We start from the raw sequence: 17,089 nt of genomic DNA on the forward strand, positions 1-17,089 counted from the left end.
CACACACACACACACACACACACACACACACACACACACACACACACACACACCCTCTCTATGATGCTGCCTTTCCATCCCTTTCAGAATAATCCAGTATACACCTGCAGACTGACCGCCTCCGTCAGACGATCGATAGCAGTGTCCTTGGATCCTAACACCACAAGGTCAGCTTTCCCCATCTCTTCTCTGGGATATGTATGTACACAATATGCAGGTCGTTCAGTTTTTTTTTTATGTGCATAATCAAACGAGCGCAAGCCATATACGCAGTATGTGATAGAGCACTTGTGTGTGTGCATAGACTAATAAATTAACAGGATTTCTCCTTTGCCTTTTCCAAGCACCACTTCAGAGAGAAACATGTCTTTATGTATGCATGCGCAGTACATATGTAAATATTCATAATTACTTGGTGATGAATGATTTGAAGTTTGAAAAATAATACTGTGACTGGAAGGACAATGGATGGAAATACCTACAGAATGTTTGCGTAGCTCAAAATGTAAAATGTTTGGTGGCTTGAATATGAGAATCTCTCACTATTCAACCAGAGAAGACAAATCTAACAGGCTGCCTCTTCCTCCCGCTGCTCCTACTTTCATTCCATTCACTGAAAAAGCTCTTAAGCATCCACATATATCATGTAAAAAACCAAAGCAAACATAATTGGCAAACATAGAATTACAGATATTTTTCATGGGCATAAACATAAAACAATGACTCTTTTATCTTGACTCTGAACATCAAAGAACACCATTTCTATCAGGGTGAAGCACCCTGAGATGAATCTCACGCCTGAATAATAATAAGCACATTTTTCTAAATATACGGACCTGTTTATCCCCATGGCTGAGGAAAATACATATTTATATGCACATTGCCGTACACTCATTCACGGCGCATGATGAATTTATATCTAATCCATATTTTGTCTTTATTATTGTTTGGGCCATAAAGAACCCGATTCAGCCCAGCAAATCACAATATGAGCCACAGTGAGGGCATTATCAAACAGGTGAAGTCAAATAAAGCTATGATTGGTGTGTGAAATGAAATTTATGTTTGCTCCCTCAGCACCTTTACTGTCGCAGGGAGCATAGAATATCCTGTGCAGTGTTTTGCCAGAGGGGAATAGTTTGTATGCGTATGCGATGGTGGTTGCATATAAATGGACTTTTATCATATCTTAGCTCTCTCTCTCTCTCTCTCTCTCTCTTTGCCCTTTGTCATCTCAGCTAGAAAGCTGCAATCACACTGCTATACGGTGTTAATTTAGTTTTAATGTGAGAAAATGTAAAAGTTAGATATTTTTAATAATTTAAATTGACGAAATGTAATTATTGCAAGTAATTATTAAGAAAAAATTAGGTTTGATGATCAGAAAGATCAAATTTCCTGCCTCCTCCCAGAAACATAAGCCTCTTCACTCTCCTGAAACCAGCGACTGACCTATTTAAGCCTCATTACGATGATGAAGCTAATGACGAACTAACGACCAATTCCCTTTTGCAATAGACAGAGCTTCCCCGTATGGTGGTGCAATGGCGTCGGCTAAATGAACAAGCGGCTAAATGAACAAGCCGGCATCGGTTGTTGTCTGACACACTCGTAGTCATCCGCCCACACCGTCCAGCAGGACATAGTAAGAATCAAGATCATTTCAAATGCAATTCATGTGAATCAGCCCGCTCTCATCTCACTATAGACCCAGCTAGGTTTCTTGTCGCGGGCCGAGGCGCTGAACGCATCCGATGCAGAGTGAAGAGGAAGACGAGGTGGGGATGGAGGGGATAAGGGGACGTTAACTGCTATGCTAAAGCAAGACAACAACCCACTCAGCACTCGTTACAAAACATCAACCCTTTCTGTTTATTTATGCGACGATGTACAAGCATTACTTCACTTGCCCCCGTGCGATGTGATGCGTGTACATCGCTTTGTAAATAAACAATAGATGCACTTTCAGTCATGCCCCTGTCTGTTCGTTTTTGTGGCTCGCATCCGATTCTGCCCGTGCTGCACTGTCACTGTCAATCTGTTGCCGGGCTTTCAGTTCCGCTGCCATATTGACAGCTGATCTGAAACCATCTCGTCCAGGGGCCTTCGGCGGAGCCGAGCATCACAAGACGCGGACGGCCGCGCAACACAAACGGGGGAGATGACGCCGGTTGTCAGAGCTAGTGGAGCAGACGAGACGAGCTGGAATCGGATTAGTCCATTTTGATCTGTTTAGCTGCTACTCGGGGGAATACAAGTGGGCCCGCGTTTGGATGGCACGTACAGTGCTTGAGTGCAAGGGAAGGGTTGGCAGAAACTGCCCCTTGCGCCATTTTATCAGCGAGACAGAGCAGCAAAGAAGGACGAGATATGGACTGGTGAGTGTGAGAGACAAGACAGAGACAGAGAACGATTACCAATTCTAGTTCTGAAGTCTGAAATATTTAGCTACTAACTCCAGTAACTCTCTTACTCCGATATTTTGGGAAGCAGGCTGATGTGTTGCCTGGAGTCGGGCGGAGGGTCACATCTCTTTTTTCCCTGGTTTCATCCTAAAATCTCCTCCTCTGACATTATTCCACAGTTCAGAATAGAGCGGAGGCTGTGGCCCACAACTCTTTGTGCTCACTTTTCAACCAAGTTCATCCTTGTCCTATCCTCACACAACTGCAGCCATGTGTTTGAGACACTGTTAAAAAGTGTGGGCTGTTAAGCCCATTTGAACAATTATAATGTTTGGCCATTTTCAATGATGACAGGTTTTCCACCCTGCCTCTCCAGAACGGGTCTTAAATACGCTTGTCATGGATTCCCCGCCTTTTCAGGGAGCAGGGGCTGGAGACCAGATGATGTACCTTGTCTCTGCCAACAGAGGAAAAACACACCCGTTGGTGATTCCAAATTTGCTGTAATTACGTGATAGTTGTTCTGTCTAGTAAATTGCAGGTTCATCCGGCGATCACCTGGGTTTGGTTCAGAGTTGGGAAGGTGGGTGGGTTAATGTGCAGCTTCATTGTGTGAAGGCACTTTCACAGACCTGGACTGAGTTTGTGAACTGATGTATACTACGATCTAGTGCACTAATGTGATTATCCTCAATGAATAATTAATAATTTGTAACACTTTCCAAGTAACTTCGCCCCAATTTCAGCGACACAGGCACCAAGAAGAACGACTTCTGTCTCTGACTCTTTACTCACATGCACCCATACAAACAAGAAGGGCACTGTATTGAGCATCATAAACTCACAGTGTCTTTAAAACAGTTGGTCTAGCAGGGCCGTCTGCCCCACCTCCCTGTACCAGTTTCTCTTTTCATACTAACCATTACTCATTCCCTTCAATCCCAAATGTTCACACAGTCTCGGCCCAGACCACTGGGACGGTACTGCAAGCGTATTTCCCTGACGGGAGCCATCTGCCTGCTTCTCTCCTCCTGTCATTATCCCATCTCTGAGATGATTCCCAACACATATCATTGGCTGCAATCTGTCTGTCTGCCTTTACCGCCAAGCGAACATCTGAACAGCCGAACTCTCTGATGGGTGGAGGGCTGGAAACTTCTCCTGTCCGTCTGCCTGCTCCACCATACCTCCCCCTGTTTCTCCTCATTCCACCTCTTCATCCTTCCTCATCTCTCGACAAAACAACTTTTGTTTTGCTCAGTCATCTCCAACCATGTTCTAATTTCTATTTCTCTGTGGCCTTCCGCCGCTTCTGTTTCCTATTCCTCCTCCGTCACCCTCCTTCCCATTTTGTTCCCGCTGGCAGGGCGCAGCCATATATTTGCCTGTTCCTGTGAGGGAGTGAGCGATGTGCGTGTCGCCCATGGTGGCAGTGGGAGCAGCAGAGCCTAACGTGAACATACGCTGTGAGAGCTCCCATTTATAATGCCTTCTCCTAATGAGCAACACGCTGAACGCAACACGGATGCAGTTGCAATCAGTAACTCATTTTCTAAGGGATAAACAACTGTCGTCACAAAGTGGAAAAGTCAAAATGGATGCTAATGGCCCCCTGGCAAAATAATTATAGGAAATTGAACTTCCACGTTAAAGAGGCCAGCACTTGGTCTGTGGTAGATGGGTTGCTCTCCGGATCCAGGCCTGGCAACCTGAAGCTGGGTCGAGTCACAGCCAGTTTTGCCATCTGCATCCCTAACCTCACAGTGTGTGTCAGCAGGCAGGCTCGGACCTCCCTCCTCTGCTCAGTCATCATCGCTGTTACTGTTATCTTGCTTGCTCACATGAATGGATCAAAAATTCATGGTTTTTGGGCTTGGAAGTTAGTTAAATATCTTCTGCTCCATGTTACAGTGCTGAGATTTTGTGCTCAGATTTTCTTTGCAGGACCAGATGGAAAGAAAAACTCATTGTTTGTAAAATGTTATGTTATTTACAGCACAGCCAGGCTAAAACTCTGTCTGTGAAATAAAACACGCACAGCAAAACAGGTAGGTGTGCATGAGTCTGCATAAGTCTCAGAAAATGAGAGTGACCACAATTAATCCTCACGCTTCAGAGCTCAAGTGGCCAGTTGTCATCTGTCCTTTCTTTCCCCCCACTTCCACTCCCCCATCCCCACCCCCGAAATGTACACAGTAAGGAGGCATCAGTAGGTTAATTAGCAGGAAGAATATGGTTGGGGGCTTGGAGACGGTGGAGACAGACAGGAGGTACTCACTCTCCTTGGCCCCTCTCCTCGCTGGCAGATGCTGCCTTTGCCAATGCCACGACCCCACCCGGCACACTCCCGGAGAGAAAGGAACTGATGTTTCAAGGGAAAAGGAAACTGTTGGAGCAAAAGCAGGGTTGGCCATGTATTAAATGGATGGCTAGAGAGATTTTATCAGTTTCCCCTGAAAAGGAATTAGTCTTTATGTCGTTTATGCGGAGTGATGGTAACGGAGCCATGTCCATATGGTCGACTTGCATGGCGAGGCACTGTAGTGAGAGACACAGAGGCTCCCCAGAGGACCTCACATTCTGACTGGGCTGTACGGCTGAAGGATCTCAAGGTCATTCAGTGGAGAACCATACAACATGACAAGACAACAGAATATTAAGTGACAGAGCATCATTATCAGTCCACAGTGACGGACGGTGTGTTTTCCCACCACGCTGGTTATGAGCTGCTGTGAGCTCTCGTAAAAGTAACAAGTTACAAGTGAAAGACAAAATATGCAGCAAGAATGAATGTTGTCCTTAAGCTGTGCAATGTAGCTCGTCCACCACCGTGGTCTTTTGTCCTTTTAGTGAGGAATTGGGAGGTGGGTGGCAGGTACATTGATAGAGTGGCTTCATTACCTCAAGTGAAGGGCAATCTTGCTTCATGTAGAGAGGGCGAGAGAAAAAGAAAGAAAGAAAGAAAGCACGGTATTTCTCTCACCTTAAAGATGTTTTACATATATTTTACTGTAGTTGTCAGAAAAGACAAAACTCCCTCGCATTAAATGTATTTTGTCAGTGAATGTGATCCATGGATTTGCTGGATTATTTCATATCGGTGTTCTGTCTGATGACAGGTTTGGATTTCGAAATGTAGCCACTACAACTAAGAACAACAATTATTGTACTGTGATCAGCTTTAAGTCTTCACACAGATCTTATCTCACTGTCTTGGGCTTCCATTCCGGCAAACAAGAATTGGTGCAGGCAAGGTTCTGATTACATTATTATGGGCACACACACAGACACACATGCACACATGAAGTGGAAAAGTAAAGCTATACCTCCATGGATAAACCTTTGTCGATGGAGTAATGGGCTTCCCTGATGGCAAGGGACCATAATAACCTCTAAAGAGGTTAGAGCTGCAGACTGGAGAAGGAAGAATATACAGTAGTGCTACGTGGGGGAGGGGAAATACCAAGACAGACTGTAAACACCCAGAGACTGGCTTCAGTCTAGCATCCATGATAAGTGATGTGCCTTTGTCTTCCATATCTCATTGTTGCTGTAAGTCTCCTTCTCTGTTTCCTCTGCACTCGCCTATGAAGAGGCAGCTCACTTGGCATATCCAGAGAAAAGTAATGATCTGTCTATCATTGTTCAGCCACTGGCCACAACTCATTCAACTGTGGAAGCGGTACGACGCCGGAGGAAGAGAGGGAGGGAGGAAGGAAGAAATCTAATGGGAATAATCAATGCCACTATTTCTGATGACTTCATTCGCTCTGCCTGTTTGCTTTGATTTAAGTGTGCATAATTCCGGCAGCGGCGAATTCATTGAATACGACGGTGAATCGATGAGACAATAAACCGTGATGAAGGAGGCGCTGTGGTCAATTGGAGGGTACACTCGGGAGGAGTGAACACTTGAAGGATACGAGTGCAGGCGGCCAGGAGAAGGCGAAATTTGTCGGCCCTCTCATCTTGGCCGCTCTCACACTCTGCTGAACATCATCAGTGCAGAATTACGACTCGCACTGAAGCAACGCACACAACTCGCTCTCTTCAGGTCCAGATATTGTCATTATCGGAGAACAGAGTGAAACTCATCTGCGCTAGATGACTCAGATCATCCAAATGAAAACTCACTGGCCAGACGAGATGACATTGTGAAACAAATTTTTCGGGGGGTTGGAAATGAGGACGAGACATGACGCAGAGAAGATATCGCTTCATCTTTTTTTTTTTTTTTTAAACAATGAATCAAAACAAAGCGAGTCCACACAGACAATGTAAAATCCAAATCCTTTTGGAAGGGCTGCTTCTGTGTGAAGCAGGATGTCCCTAACAAGGCATGGCATTTAAAGGGAATGGTAACCAAGTGTGTTCTCATGAGTCGCTGGCCTGATGCAGAACAATTCCATTAGCCCTCCTCCTCCTCCAGCTGAGAGCCCTCTGTCTGTCATTCATCACCAGCTGCAGCACAACACAGTAAAGAGCAGCGATGACAATTTCCCCGCCGCACTCATCCCTTCGTCTATCTCCCTCTCTCTATCCCCTATAACTTTCTCTATCATAACTAACCTCTTATTCATGCCGTTTCTATTCCGCGTGTGAATAACAAATGGGAAATACTGTCTTCCCATGACATCTGGCCACAAGCTGCTCCCTCTTGATACTACAATTACAAGGGGGAGGGCGGAATATCAATACCAACAGCATCGGCTCCAGTCCAACCCACTGCATCAGGAGCCGCTTCTGTTCATGAAAGTGTAGTTTCAAACAAGAGAATGACAGGATACCACCGTCAGTGGGAACAGCAATTGAACGTGCTTAACTTGTAGAGCGGCCGCGTTTCTCTGTGCCAAAAGAATATGCAACAGAGTGTAACTCTATGACAGGCTGTCAACACACAGACACACCTTAAAGCTCATGACCAAGTCACTCGCTCATTTTATATTATCGTCCTCTCAAGTTCACACTCTCTCCGTTTGTCATTTCTGTCTCTCACCTTATTTCTCCATCGATGTATCTATCGATGTACATCTCTTCACCCTTCTCTCCCTTTACCTCTCTGCGGTCTCCGTTTGCCATGTGAGTGACATATTTGGTTCGTGGTTCAGACGGCGAGAGGCTGGTTCTATTTCACAGGCCTTCAGTTCATTCCAGTTGGATCATGACTCGGATGCGGTGTGATCCGAGGCGCTGCTCCACCTCTGAAATGTTGTTTTAGACTATCACGAGAGTCTGTGCGGAAGCCGGGAGGCCGTATGCGTGAACTGTAAGTCGGTGTGGCTCCAGGCTGAAGAGATGAAACAACATATGCAAAGAGGGGTTGTGCTGAAACATCGTTAAATAGTCAGTTTGCTTAAATCATTTTACACAGGAACTCACCTTCACCTGCACACAAACGGACACACTCAAATTAAGATTTACTTATATTATCATTCTATCTATATCAGCACATACTAAGTTAAACTGTTGGCTTTGATTTTTCAGAGATTTCCCATTTTAGTTTTTGTGATTTTGATTTTTCTTCCCTGAAAGTCATCTTGGGCCACTGTGGACTTGTTAAGTGTGTAAATCTCATGCTGCTTAGGAGCTTACCCATGCACGTGTGTTTGTGTGTGTATGTCTTTGCATTTGCACACCAGTGTACATCTAACTGGGCCACTGGGTGGCCATAAACTCAAGGACACGTTAATTAACAGTTAGAACGTGTGCGACGGGGTTGCATCATCCCGGAGTGGCCATGCAGCCATGTGTGCACAACGGGGAGGAGAGCCACTGTCTCTGAAGGGCAAGAGGCAGAGCGGTCCCTGGCAGCTCCAGAGTGGAGCCGGTCCAAACAGTCCTTTGGCCCATTGTTATGCAGGATAATCCAAAATCTGGCAACCAGCAGCAGCAGCACCAGGTGGTCCCATCAACACACAGAGGAAGATGGACTGGAAACGGAAACGGAGCCTGCCGGGCCCTGGAGGAGCGAGGGTGTCTGAGCAACACCAGCCGACACAGGAGGACATAAGACTGATGTGTGGCTTTTAACTGAAAAATTAGATGGCACATGTTTTTTGCATTAGTGAATAGGGCCTGGTCAAATGTGGGCCTCTGTGTATATATATGCATGGATTCATGTGGGAATGAGCAACGAGTAGAGCAGAGACCATGTTGGTCGCATCACTGTTACAAGAAAAATGGGAAACAATTTATGTGTGTGTGTGTGTGTGTGTGTGTGTGTGTGTGTAGGGTGGTGGTATATTCCTGTAAATAAAGATTGCTGTGTAAGATTGCTCTGACACAGACTGAATCCAGCTCTAAGTGAGTGTGAAGGAGGGAGCGATCTCCAGTGACTGTACCGCAGTTCTGCAACCTCGGGGAATGTCCGCGGAACAGCTAGTAAACAACAGCAGGGGGAAAAAGAAAGAAAAAGAGAACACATGACCTACAAGCATGACGATCCTAAATCCACCATTTCAGGCAGCTGATGTGAGCTGACACTGGCTGAATGGGCAGCGGGAGAACAAGAGGGGAACAACAAGAAAACGCAGCTTTGAAGCAGACAACCTTACGCCCATGGTGGGTCACATGTTGCGAGCTTGTCCTGTGCTTGTCAGAGGGTGAGGCCGAGGAAAGGTGAGTTTTGCCTTTCAGGCGGACAAACCTTGCACGTCTGAGAGTGTTGCTCTTTACTTGTGGGTATGACTGTGCTCTTATTCAAACCAGCCTTGGACCGTCTCTGATGTCTTTGGGACACATATGTTTGCTCTCCGCGCGGCCCAGTATAAATGATCCAGCCAAGTGGAGCGCTCATTGCTCACAGGCTGCGCTCATATACCGTTAGTCAGCCCCGATCGGCTGGATCTCCACCTCCCTCCCCGTTTGAGGGAGGCAGGAGGAGAAATGAGCAGAGATAAACAACCAAACAGCCAAATTCAAAGAGCTGTGGGAGCGAGGGAGACACACAGAGACGAGGAATGGGAGGTTAGAAGAAAACAGCGAGAGACAGATACAAGGAAGATGCGGCAGATGAAAGGCTGGTGGAATGGATATCATTTACTCAGAGAACAGTGGTGTTTTCCTTCCGTTCGTCCCCTAAGAAAATAACTAATTGATCTGTCCACTGTGCGATTACCTCTCATCATGGGCTGACTGACTGTCTGTCACACACGCTCACTCTCCGAAGGCTCAAATGCACAGGGCATCCGTCTCAATCAACCGCACGCACCGCGCGCGTGTACACGCGTGTGTGCACTGAAACGCACGGGCCCTGACAGGCACCTATCACACGTCAGCATCAGTCCCACTCCTCTCCTCCTGCAGACGCAGGGAGAGGAGACGGCGGCGTTTGACAAACGACGACAGCATTGTTTAGATGGGTGACGTCGAGATTGTGTCCCAGACGGGCTGACACACGGTGGGCGGTACGGGACATCACCTGTGGGGAAGGGGATGGGCTGGAACCAGAGACAAACACTGGTACACGGCAGATACATTTTCAAGCTGAATTACCAGTCAAGAAAAAATGAAAAACTGACAGAGAGTGAAGGCCTGGCATTGAAACCTGCTCAAGATTGACACTGCTCATTTTCAGCTCAGATGCTCTATTATCTGACCTTGAACCAGCAGTAGTGGCACAAGTTTTTTTCCAACTCTGAAAGAAATGAAAGGAATTGCTTTGGTTCATGAGCGCAGCATTTGTCAGTCTGAAGAGCACAGGCTGAAAATGGGTTGACCCCCGAGGTCAGTTTGAGGTGAGACTTGCTGTGTCAGGGTCAACTGAGCTATGGATGTTTGCTGACGGAGTGGAGAGCTGCGCAAAAGAGAGGAAGGAAAAAAATATCTAATTCATCCTCTGACAGCTGAATGTGACCCACAGAGCAAAGACACAAGCAGCATATTCCATAGCCTGCGTGGAGAAAACAAAACGTCAAAAGTTTCGAATAAATGCATAGATGCATGATCAAAGTTTGTGCTTATTATAGACGGAGAGGACAGCAGAGTCCAGAGCTAAAGAAAGCCTGCAGTACATTTCAAGCGAGTCAGTGTAATGTAATTAGGGCTTAGCTGGTTTTGATGTCTGTTGACATTGAGAATCTCCGCGTCTCAGCTCTGACATATTGCATGCTTCACGCTCCATTGTTCATGCAGTCAGAGGGAGTTCAGGGGATCGCTGTCAGAGGCTCAGCCCTTACAGGATGACTGTAAGGGTCAGAGGTCATGTCGGGATATGGATAGTGGAGGGAGATGCGTTTCCAGGCAGTAGTGTACAGTGGCTCAGAGCTCCGTTTCCGGGCGGAGGACGGGACACACTGACTGTCTTTCCTCTGAGCTCCCCACTGCCCACAAGGCTGTTATCATACTGGCTTAATCAGTCTGAAGGGGCCTCAGCAGATAAAGTAGATTCAAATCATCCAACTGTGAACGGTTCGAGGCCTAGCCCATGAGAAGTAGAAGATATAAACTGAATCTGACCTGATCTGAATGGTCAGCTCTATTATTATCTCTCTACTATTTTTCTTAGTCATGATCTTGTTGTGCATCTCAGAAGTTCCAAACACTGACGTATTTACTTTACTGTGTTGCGGTGTCAAATCAAACTTGTGTTTGTACAGTTTTGCTGATCATTTTGTGAAATAATGTATATTTTTCTTATATATGAGGCAAAATGGATTTAATACCAGACTACCGTAGACAGTGGCTGCATCATTATTCTTTACCTTATGTTGAAAAATGTACTTTATTAATGCTAACTAAATTAAAATCCCTTCATAATAACGACAGTAATTATTGTGACTGATTTATGTGGAAATCTACGCATCACTTGTGTTTTTCTCAGGAGTCACCGAAACAAAAGCAGACAAAAGGGGTTTAGTTTAAGACACCGAACATACGGCACACACATCTGGCATCTGTTTCCTTCTGCAACTATGCCAAAACTTTTTCCAAGGATAGCGAGGCGACTGGAACTTGGTAAGGGGTGTGCTTGAGTTCCACTGGTCCTCTGAAACAGGAAGGAAGAGAAAAAACATATAATGAATGTGAATGCTCAGAAACACAAAGCCGCTCAATGGCAATTACCACGCACTGCCTGGCACAGCTGACAGTTCGAGAGAAGCGCTCACAACGCGTTTCAGTCCTCGCGAACAAAGGACAAAAGACAGTCTTACGCAGATGTAAAAGAGCTCAACTGCCAAAGCAGCTCACAGACTGTAGTCTATTCATGCAAAAAAGAAAAGAGAAGAAAAAAAAGAGTTAGCTGAGTTAGCCGGCGACCCTGTACATGACCCCTATAATCCCCTCATGACCTCCAAATTTTTCTTTTTCCAGCGGAAGTGTTGGTGTTGCCAATGTAGGTCAAACCTAGAGACACAAACGTCTTCTTCTTTCTTTGAAGTGGATTGTCTCTCTGTCTTGACAACTACCTGAAAGTCTCGTCCGCTGTCACTTTTCACCTCACGCCAGCACCTGCTGCCATCACATAACTTCCCTCCCACTCCTCTCAGTCCGGTGCCACTCCATTCCCCCCGGTTTACTCCTTCGCGTGTTCGTCAGCAGCTCTGACTAACTGCGACCAAGCGCCTCACTGCTGTCTTTGTCTCCCTTCCAACCCCCTAACCTTTGAAACCCGCCACCTCCACCGCCTTTGTCGCCATGGCACGTCAATCCGAAAAATCACACGCACCGATGTGGGAATCGGAGGGGAGGCATCGGTGTGGGTCGTCTCGCTGCAGCTTCTACTAATGAGCTGTAATGGTGAGCAGCGGGAGGCGATGCCCCATCAAGGAAAGATCGCTGTTCCTCAGTACATTTGTTCGCTAACAGAGAAGGAGGCAGCCGATCGTAGGTGCTAATTTCATCGAGAACAAAGGAAGCAGAGGGAGATGGTGTTAGGGGAAAAAAAAGGAAAACTTTGATCATTAGTTTCCTGTGACATGGGGTCTATTTTAGATGGAAGGTGAGCAAGCTGGGCCAGTAGGTGGAAGCAAGAAGAAGTTCAGAAGTGGTTGCTCTGTGTCAAATATGCAGGTCCATGGATCTTACATAGAGTCCCCTTCCCCTAGTAAGGATTCCTTTCTCCAGCACCTCCATTCTTTTTAATGCAAAAAACCCCACTCACATCTGCTTTTTCAGGACAGTGCGTCAGACCCCACGTTTGTACCACCTCCCCACCGCGTGTCCTTGTGTTTCATCACCCACCAGGTCCGTCTCCGATGTTTGCCACCCAGCTCAGATCTGCTCGCCGAGGGAGGCGACAGAAATGCCAAACGAGGCGGATGAGCTTTCAAGAAAAGAAAAAAGAAATAGATATACGCCATCGTGAAATGATCCCTGTTATTCATCCGCAGCCTTGAAAATACGACGCCACCTGCGTGAGGGGAGCAGGAAAAATACGTTCCATTGACAGCATTGACTGCTGTGGATGGAAAAAAGGTGTATGTCCACAGCGACGAAATACTTTTTTTTTGGATTCAAAACCTGCCTTGGAAAAAAAAGAGGAAGTGTCACTAGGGTACCAGAGGAAAACAAAATGCTTCAATGGAGAAGGATGAAATGAGGAGAGGGCAAGAAAGCAGGAGGAACAAGCAGAGGGAGGCTGAGCAGTTCTTTCCACCTCAGGGTAGCTCGCTAAAAGCTATGTGCTCCCCTGGTGACAGAGCACAGCACAAGTTCTGAGGCTGAAGAACAGGAGCTTAAGATAGGCTTAAACGCGCACACGCACACACGCACGCACACGCAAACACACACACACACACACACACACACACGCGCACACGCAAACACACACACACACACGCACACGCAAACACACACACACACACACGCACACGCACACGCAAACACACACACACACACACACACACACACACACACACACACACACACACACACACACACACACACACACACACACACACACACACACACACACACACACACACACACACACACACACACACACAAGCACTCCTCCCTTACCTCAGTCTTTTCACCATCAATCCCCCCCCCCTCTTTTCATCATTTCCCATACAGTGGCTTAGCCTGGCCCTTCACCCGGCCTGTCAACACTTCATTAGCAGGCATCTGTTAGTCAGTAATCTCATCTTTCTGCAGTAGAAATACCAGGCCTCACACACACGCACACACACGCACACACACACACACGCACACACACACACACACACACACACACACACACACAATTCTGCTACCCAGAAGCAGGGAAAGAGCCGGGGCTCCAGCGGCAGCCGCAGTCGGCTTCAGCCACAAAACAGAATCATTCCTGCTTTATTACATGTCGGCATCTCTTCCTTTCATTTTTTTGTCTGGGGGAAGAGTTTACGCCCCTGGCCAGAAAGGCTGTGTGTGTGTGTGTGTGTGTGTGTGTGTGTGTGTGTGTGTGTGTGTGAGGGGTTGTTTGGTGGTGAGAGGAAGACGAGAAGGGGAAAGCTCTGGATCTCTCATTGCCCAAACCACAGGTGTTTCTTTAATGCCTTTCTTTGTTGCAGGTGATGAGGAAATGAGGGGGAGCCCCCCCCTCCCTCCCTCACCTTGCTCCCTCCCTCCAGGGCTCCATCACATTCTCTAGATTTCTCTCTCCTTTTAGACAAAGCCAATTTCGTCTCCACTTTGCAACATATGGTGCCGCCCTCCCTCCAACACGCCTGTCGCCCCGCGCACAAAGGCCACTTTCTCAATACATTTTGCTCCAGCTATTACGAGATTCATCAAAAATTTAAGCGGCAGTCAAGGGAGGCTTTAGGGGAACACAAAACTCCCGAAGCGGGATTCGCACTGCAGCTACGAGAGTGAGGAGACGGAAATCTGGTCCGCTTCCCCAATGTTCGTACAGAAGCACACTTCCACATATGGTGGGAGAAAGCTCGGTTGCCCTGTTTGTTGCTGGCAGGCTGTAATGTGTGACTCACTATGTTCATATTCAACGTGCCGCGCTGCTGCCACCCGCCCTCCTTCTCTTTCTCATCTCACTTGGTGATAAATACGAGTAATAAAGGAGATACATTAGCAGAAGATTGTCTTTTTTTTCATTTAACTGGGTGACAGAGATGGATATTGATCACGTGGTGAGACATTGTCTCAGTGGGCCAATCGGTCTTGCACGGCAACTGGTAACACATCAGCAATAATGTACAGTGCTACAGGGGAACACTCGCTCTTCTGTACGTGTTGATATTTATTTTTCACGTTTTGCAGAGTGTCAGATTTTTTTTTTTAACCTTTTTATGACCCTCATACATTAGAATCTTGACCTTACACCACTCTCTGTGCGTTCCAGGTATCTGTTTATGGATTTACTAATGTACTGTTTCATATTCATGCCCTCTCAAACTTGGAATTGCACAAACATTTTATAGCCCAGGGATTGCTGTGCTCATAAATTCTGCAGGCAGAATCTTTGTTACTCATTCCTCCTGTGACAGAGGTAAGACCCAGAGCTGCATCTCATGCATCCTCTCTGATGTCCAATCGTATTTTGCATAAATAGCAACCGTGGCTGTTTATCCATGGTTATGGTGTAGCAGCAACATACCATGAAACCATGAATTGATGTGGCAAAAGTTAAACTCTGTGAAGATGAACACACCAGTTTGACAGGTAATCCGCTCACACAATGCACTCACACAAAAAAAAAAAAAAGAGAGGAGGAGGAGATTATGCGCGAACAGGCGAGGATTTTTACAGCTTCAGCAGCAGGAAGCACCTGCGCCACAAGTGACCTTCTGGATGTGTCTGTCAAATCTGCTTCCCAGGTGGCAGCCTAGTGTGTGTGTGTGTATGTTTGTGCAGACGTGTGCATGAAAGCGCTGTTAAAATCTTGTTGACGGAGTGTGCACACCTGTCTGCATTTGTTGGACAGGCAGATCTGTTCGTGTGCCCTTGTGCCTGCATGTGTTGTGTGTGTGTGTGTGTGTGTGTGTGTGTGTGTGTGTGTGTGTGTGTGTGTGTGTGTGTGTGTGTGTGTGTGTGTGTGTGTGTGTGTGTGTGTGTGTGTGTGTGTGTGTGTGTGTGTGTGTGTGTGTGTGAGAGTGTGTTCTGTGTGTGTGTGTGCGTGTGCGTCTGTGTTTGACCAGAGGTGTTCACCCAGTGAGGGATAGACAGAGCTTATACACGGGTCAAGCCTGAAGGCAACCAGGAGGACGTGTGCACCGAGCTGTGACCAGTTTTCTAGGCCTTTACCGTCTCCATCCCTTCATCTCTCTTTCCTTAACATCATCCCCCGTTTTCTGCGCGAGCTACAGTAGGACACAGACGGTCTCACTCCATCAGCCAAGACTGTCCAGCAGCAGAAACATTTCCTTATGTACTGCTCCTCTCGGCTCAACAGGTATACCTGCAGACAAAATGTCAGAAATACAAACGCAATGCTCTGCCATAGTTCAGCGGCGCCTACGCCCCCACAAATTGAATGGGAGGCCGGTCAGATCCATCTGCCAGAGACAATTAAATATGAGCTTGTTGATTGTTGTGGGATCCATGGAAAGGGGAATCAAAGATGAGGTAAGGGATTTAGTGGCCATGGAAAAGAATGTATTTTATCAACTTTGGACGAGAAATAAAAAGGAGCTCACAATAAGAACTATACCGTACAGAGTTCCACTCCATTTTACATGTAGTAAAAACATTTCAATGATTTCAAGTCATTTCTCTGATCAATGCATCTGCAGAATTAGAGCTGTGGCACGTTTGTGGCTCCACAATCACTTAAGATAATCAAGTGTCACTTTTGATTTATTGACTTAAGTCGGTCATCGGTCAGATTTGATTTGTATCTGTCAAAGCTCAACTCCCACTCAGATATGGAAAACTGACACTTGTGCAGGCAGTCTTTAGATGGTCTCAGTCAGCCGTTGGTCAGTTTTTCCTCTCCATTTATTTGACTTTACAGTTTAATTCTGCTGCGGATGATAACAGCTCTGAACTGTACATGGCGTTTCGGTGACTAGTGGGTGAAAACACGTCCAGGCATCTATTAAAACTGAAAACCGGTGGATGACATTCATACACCTTAATAGAACATTTTCTCATCTTTATCGTGACGTATCATGATGAAGGAGATGGAGATGAAAGAAAGAGTCGATGCCACAAGGTCTTATTTGACAGACATCCCAAGCATCTTTTGGCGTTACACCACATAAATCTTACATCTTACACAACATCCAGATAGTTTCTGGAACTTTGTTTTGATTTTGTCCGTCTTCATTTATTGTCTCTCATCCAACGTTGTGAGGCTGAGGCTGTAACCGTGGAAGGATAAAGTGGTATAGATGCAATGCTTCTTTTTTTTTTTAAACATCAAATGTAGAAGATTGTGTTGCAGCCAGATAGTTTATTTGTATCTACTGCAAAAGGAACATACGCCAACAACACTTTTGTATTATGCAAGAAGCTTCATGATTTCAATGCATGAAAAATAATTTCCGCACTCACAAAGGGAGAGACGCGCTGTAAACAGAGCGCCAGACAAGTCTGAGACCAATTAAGGCGTGTATTTTCAAATATAGCTGCAGCTAAATGTGTGGCTCTGTTGCCTACAAGAGATTCTGCTTGTCTCCTTGAGAAATGCGATGGATTTCTTTGTATACAAAATCTTTCACTTTTTTTTTCCCCTCTTTGACTGCTGCGCTCCCACCTGAAGCAGAGATTGAACTTTGCAAGCTCTCCTTGTTTTCCCCCCACTA

General features: G+C 46.3%; 1 long non-coding RNA gene across 2 annotated transcripts in view; it reads right to left on the reverse strand.

Annotated features, from left to right (window-relative positions):
* Positions 1–17,089, reverse strand: part of LOC118302454 — a 170,788-nt gene that overhangs the window by 14,049 nt on the left and 139,650 nt on the right. Inside the window, exon 4 of one of the 2 annotated variants that reach the window (XR_004790554.2) lies at positions 7,402–7,692. The exons of the other annotated variant lie outside the window; for it this stretch is intronic. This is a non-coding gene — a long non-coding RNA (uncharacterized LOC118302454). The remainder of the gene's footprint in view (positions 1–7,401; positions 7,693–17,089) is intronic. 2 annotated transcript variants of the gene reach the window in all.

Source organism: Scophthalmus maximus, chromosome 4 (genome assembly GCF_022379125.1).
Source record: "Scophthalmus maximus strain ysfricsl-2021 chromosome 4, ASM2237912v1, whole genome shotgun sequence".
NCBI lineage: Eukaryota > Metazoa > Chordata > Actinopteri > Pleuronectiformes > Scophthalmidae > Scophthalmus > Scophthalmus maximus.